Below are 5598 nucleotides of genomic sequence, written 5' to 3' on the forward strand. Positions count from 1 at the left end.
TTATAGCAAAGTTATAGTAAAATGTACGTCAAAAGGGCAATGTTACAATATTCATGGGGGAATTCAATATGTTGGTAGATTGGGAAAATTAGATTGGTGCTGGATCCTAAGAAGGAGAATTTGTAGAATGTCTATGTGATGGCTTTTTGGAGCAACTCATGGGTGAGCCCACCAGGGGATCACTATTCTGAATTGGTTGTTGTGCAATGAACTAGAACCGATTAGTGAATTTAAGGTAATGGAACCCTTACAGGTCAGTGATCATAGTATGATAGAATTCACTTACAATTTCAGGAGAAGCTAAATTCAGAAATATCAGTATTACAGTGAAGAAAAGGGAATTTCAAAAGCATGAGATAGCAGCTGGCCAAAACTGATTGGAAGGGATCACTAGCAGAGATGACAACAGGGCAGAGCAGCAATGGCTTTAAGTTCTGGGAGCAATTCACAAGGTGTAGGATAAATACATCCCAAAGAGAAAGTAGTATTCTAGAGGAAAGATGACACAACCATGGCTAACAAGACAAGTCAAAGCCAATAAAAAAAAGCCAAAGAGAGGGCATAAAATAGAGCAAACATCATTGGGAAGTTACAGGACTGGGAGCTTTTAACTACCAATGAAGGCAACTAAAAAAGTCATTAATAAGATAAAGATGGAATACGATAGTAAGCTAGACAGTAATATTGAAATGGGTACCAAATGTTTCTTTAGATTTATGAAGCATAAAAGAGAAGCGAGTGTGATTTTGGACAGCTATAAAAATTATACTAGAGAGGAACAATGGGGAACAAGGAATCAATGGATGAACTGAACAAGTACTTTGCATCAGTCTTCACTGTGGAATACATTTGCAGTATGTCGGAAGTTCAAGAGTATCAGGGGACAGAAGTGTCTCAAGTCGCCATTACTAGAGAGAAGGTGCTTGGGAAACTGAAAGGTCTGAAAGTAGATCTGTCACCTGGACAAGATTGTCTTCACCCCAGGGTTCTGAAAAGCATGGCCAAAGAGGTTTTGGAGGCATTAGTAATGATCTTTCAAGAATCAATGGATTCTCATATGGTTCAAAAGGACTGGAAAATTGCAAATATCACTCCACTCTTCAAGGCAGCTGAGGAAGAAGAAAGGAAATTATAGCCCAGTTAGTCTGACCTCAGTGGTTGGGAAGATGTTGGAGTCGATTGGTAAGGATGTGGTTTCAGGGTACTTGGAGACACATGATAATATCGGCCGTACTCAGCATGGTTTCCTCAAAGATTATGGCAGTAAATCTTGCCTAACTAATCTGTTGGAATTCTTTGAAGAAATAACAAGCAGGATAGACAAAGGAGAATCAGTGACCTTGGATTTTCAGAAGACCTTTTACTAGGTGCCACAAATGAGGCTGCTTAATAACTTAAGAGCCTACAATATTACAGGAGAGATATCTAGCATGGATAGAATATTGGCTGATTGACAGGAAGCAAGGAGAGGGAATAAAGGGATCCTTTTCTGGTTGGCCTCCAGCGACTAGTGGTGTTCCATAGGGGTCTGTATTGAGACCACTTCTTTTTAGGTTTTACCTTATGTCAACCATTTGGATAATGGAATTGATAGATATTTGACCACATTTGTGGACAATATGAAAGACAGGTGGATGGGCAGGTAGTGGTGTTGAGGAAGAAGAGGGGCTGCAGAAGAATTTATACAGATTAGGAGAACAGGCAAAGAAGTGGCAGACGGAATACAATGTTGGGAAGTGTATGACAATGCACATCTGTAAAAGAAAAGTATAGAGTCTATTCTAAATGGAAAGAAAATTTAAAAATTTGAGGTAGAAAGGGACTTGGGAGTCCTTGTGCAGGATTCCCTAAAGGTTAATTTATAGGTTGAGCCAGTTTTGAAGATGAAATTGCAATGTTTGTGTTCATTTTGAAAGGATTAGAATATAAAAGTAAGGATGTAATTTTGAGGCATTATAAGGCAATGTTGAGGCTTCACTTGGAGTACTATGAACAGTTTGGGGCCCCTTATTTAAGAAAAAAGGTACTGATATTGGAGAGGGTTCAGAGGAATTTAGAGGAATGAAGGGGGAATATTTGAAACCTATCAAATGTTGAAAGGCCTAAATAGAGTGGATGTGCAGAAGATGTTTTCTGTTTTCCTGTGGTGGGGGAGTCTAAAACCAGAGATCTCGGATTCAAAAATCAAAGGATGCCCATTTAGAATAGAGATGAGGGGAAATTTCTTCAGGCAGAGAATAGTGAATCTGTGGAGTTCATTGCCATAGGTTGCTGCAGATGCTAAGTCATTGGGTATACAGAGCAATTGTATGAACTGCAGACTCTTCCACAGATGGTGCAGATCATGACTGGCAGGGCAGATAGGTTCACAGCTTGGGAGAAGCGTACTCCTTTTGCTCCTGGTCTATGACCTTGAGGTTCTCCCTGTCATAAGGGAGCAGACCCAAATGCAAGAGACAGACACCGAAGTACCAGGAACAGGACTAGGCATGAGAAGGAAGCAAAGAAAGTGGGGAAGAAAGGACACTGGACATAACACCGGCCCTGGATGAGACAAGGATTCCGGACTTGGTCTAGAACTTGACAAGGACTTGGAACTGGGAACTAGGAACTTGGAGACTGGGCTTGGACTCCGAGCCAGAGATTGGACAAGGACCCAGAACCTGGGTCTTGACTCGGGCTCGGACTCCAGAACCCAACAAGGACAAGATGTGGCTACAGGACAAGGAGAGGCACTGGGCTGGATGTGAGACTCCTGGACAGGACAAGGGAATCCCAGCACCAGGCTGTGCAAGGTATTTCTGTGCTGGGCAAGGCACATGGACATGACAAGAACCCAGAGCCTTGGTCAAGGAAGAGACAGGAACATGGAACACCAAGCCAGGACCCCTCTTGGGTACAGAACATAGGGCCAGGACTCATCACACAGAACACTGAACACCACAACACAGTTCCCAACACTAGGTAGCAGCAAAACAGCCAGACTTACCTAGCAAAGGCATGAAAAGATACAGTTCCAAACAGGGAAGGGATACAGACAGGAACAATCCAGCAGCCAGAGGCTGAATCCTGAAGCTATTATGAGGCCAGCCCAAACCAGAATCAGCTGCCTCAACAGAAACTGGGGAAACCCGGAAAACCTGGAATAAGGAACATGGACCAGACCATGAACTGGAATGCAGATTTCACGGACCGGACCATGACACTCCCTACTGCACGTAATACTTGTGCTCCACTTTGGCTGGTCATTGTCCAGAGCTTCCTAAAAGGCAGTGAGAATCTTGCTTTTCTTCAAGGAAGTTTTGAGCACATCCATGATTTAATTTTCTCTAACCACCTGCTATTCTCTTTCTAAGAGAGGGTTCAGAATAGAGGCACCAAACACCGTAGATGCTGGAAATTTATAGTAATATGCAAAGGCACTGGATGGACTCATTTGGTCAGGAAGCAGCTATAGAGGGAAATGGGTAGATGACCCTTCATCTGGACTACAAAGAAAGAATGTCATTTCCCACCATAGAAGCGGGCTAACCTGCCAAGCTCAGAATATATCATGCAGGAATTTAGTGCTGAGTATGTGAATGATGTAGCCTGTTCAATTTTGCTGAATGAGTAAAAGGACTTCAGTGCTGGAGGTGTTGGTTTTGGAGAAAATAGTGATACCATTTCATGGGAATTTAGAGGGTTTTGCAGAGACGCATTGGTGGCATCTTTCCAGTACCTTGACTTGTCTGTCATGAATAGCTGAGGTCTCAGAAACAAAAAGCCATTAAATGATAGAGCACAGAAGCAGGCCCTTCTGCCCACCATATCAATGTTGACAATAAAATACTGATCTATATTAATCGTATTTTGTCACTAAGTGTGTAGCTTACTACAGCTTGGGTGTACAAATACTTATTTAGATGCTTTGTAAAGTTTGTGGGAGTTCGTGCTACTATTACTTTCTCAGCTACGTGGAAGGGCAGAAGTTGATGCTGGCCATTGGACCCTGAGCTTTGTACCAAGTCTGAGGTCTTGATCTTCAAGCACCCATTTCCCCAGTGGATTAAACGCTGTGCTGATGCATTGAAGACAGTGGTGAATATTACCGTCAATATCTGCCTTTGCCAAGTCTGGGCTGTGAATCTGTGGGAAATAATCAATGTTCTACAAGGCCTAATTTATTTGTTAACTATTGGAACATCCCACATCCACCATTCATTGGACAGACACTCTTCACTCTACACATGGAAATTCCTCAAACAACAGAGGAAATCCTTTTTGAGCATCAAATATCTGCTGATCATTTTCTCTGCACAGAAATTTCTGCTCAATAAGCAATTTTTTTTTAATGGATGGCGATGCATTATTGACACTTAAGATACCAGAGTTACTGAGAACGATATTACAAATAAGATGAAGAATAGTTGGCACGGTTCATCAAAACTTGATACCTTATTTGTGCTTTTCATTGAATTCAGCAGCACCGTAGAATAGTGGTTAGCACAATGTTTTACAGTACAGGCGACCTAGGTTCAATTCCCGACAATGCCTATAAGGAGTTTGTATGTTCTCCCCATGACTGCATGGGTTTCTCCCAGGTGCTACAGTTTCCACCCACATTCCAAGGACATAGCAGTTGATAGTTTAATTGGTCATTGTAAATTGTGATTAGGCTAGGGACAAACTGGGGGAATTCCAGGGTAACACTGCTGGACAGGCCATTCCACACTATCTCAATACAAATAAAAATAAAATAAAGGGTTTATTCATTTAATACATGCACAATGGATAATATTTAGCAAATGCAGTACTGTGCAGAAGTTTTATGCACCCTAGCTATATACATGTGCTTAAGACTTTTGCACTGCATTGTAGCTGGAGAAGGAGATTGCAACTGTAATTCTCACAGTCCATACTTATAACCTATATAGTTTATATAAACATTTTATTTAGTCTACTTCAATCGAGGTGGACCTAAAGATGCAAAAGAATAGAATGAGAGAGATATTTAGAACCGGTTATGAGTAAAAGTTCACATATTACATGCTGATACTTCTTTAAGAGTTCTTGGTGAAGGTGTAGCAGTATTCACTTAGTATGAAGCAGGTTGAGGTTCATACACCCTCGAGTTGAAAATGATTCCGGGCATATTTTAATTAATAAATCAACATCTTGACATAATTAAAACTACTGTGATATTAATGATATATATTATTCTGCTGCTGAAGTTTACGAAGTGCGAGATTTTAGCATTGTATAATAGTCTCTAGCTCTTTTGTTACGTCAACTCCAAAGGGAGAGATTATTGACAATCGCTCATCGTCGTTTCCCCCAGTGTAATGTACAGACATCGCGTCCAATTTCGGGAGAGTGCTCTATCATAATACTTCCTCTCGAAACGGCTACGGGCTTCACGTCACAACTCCAACTGGTCTTTGTTTTAGAATGGCGGTGTCAAGAGTTGTTACTGTTAAACGGCAGCTATGTCATCGCACGCTGTAAGACCGCCAACACTACAAAATGAAACTCCTGCGACCAGCCTCGATCGCGCCTGGCGATGGAACAACCAGCGAAGAGGGACGCGACAGTTCTTCATGGATTACGGTAAAGGGG

This window comes from Hypanus sabinus, chromosome 7, assembly GCF_030144855.1.
Source record: "Hypanus sabinus isolate sHypSab1 chromosome 7, sHypSab1.hap1, whole genome shotgun sequence".
NCBI classification, from domain to species: domain Eukaryota; kingdom Metazoa; phylum Chordata; class Chondrichthyes; order Myliobatiformes; family Dasyatidae; genus Hypanus; species Hypanus sabinus.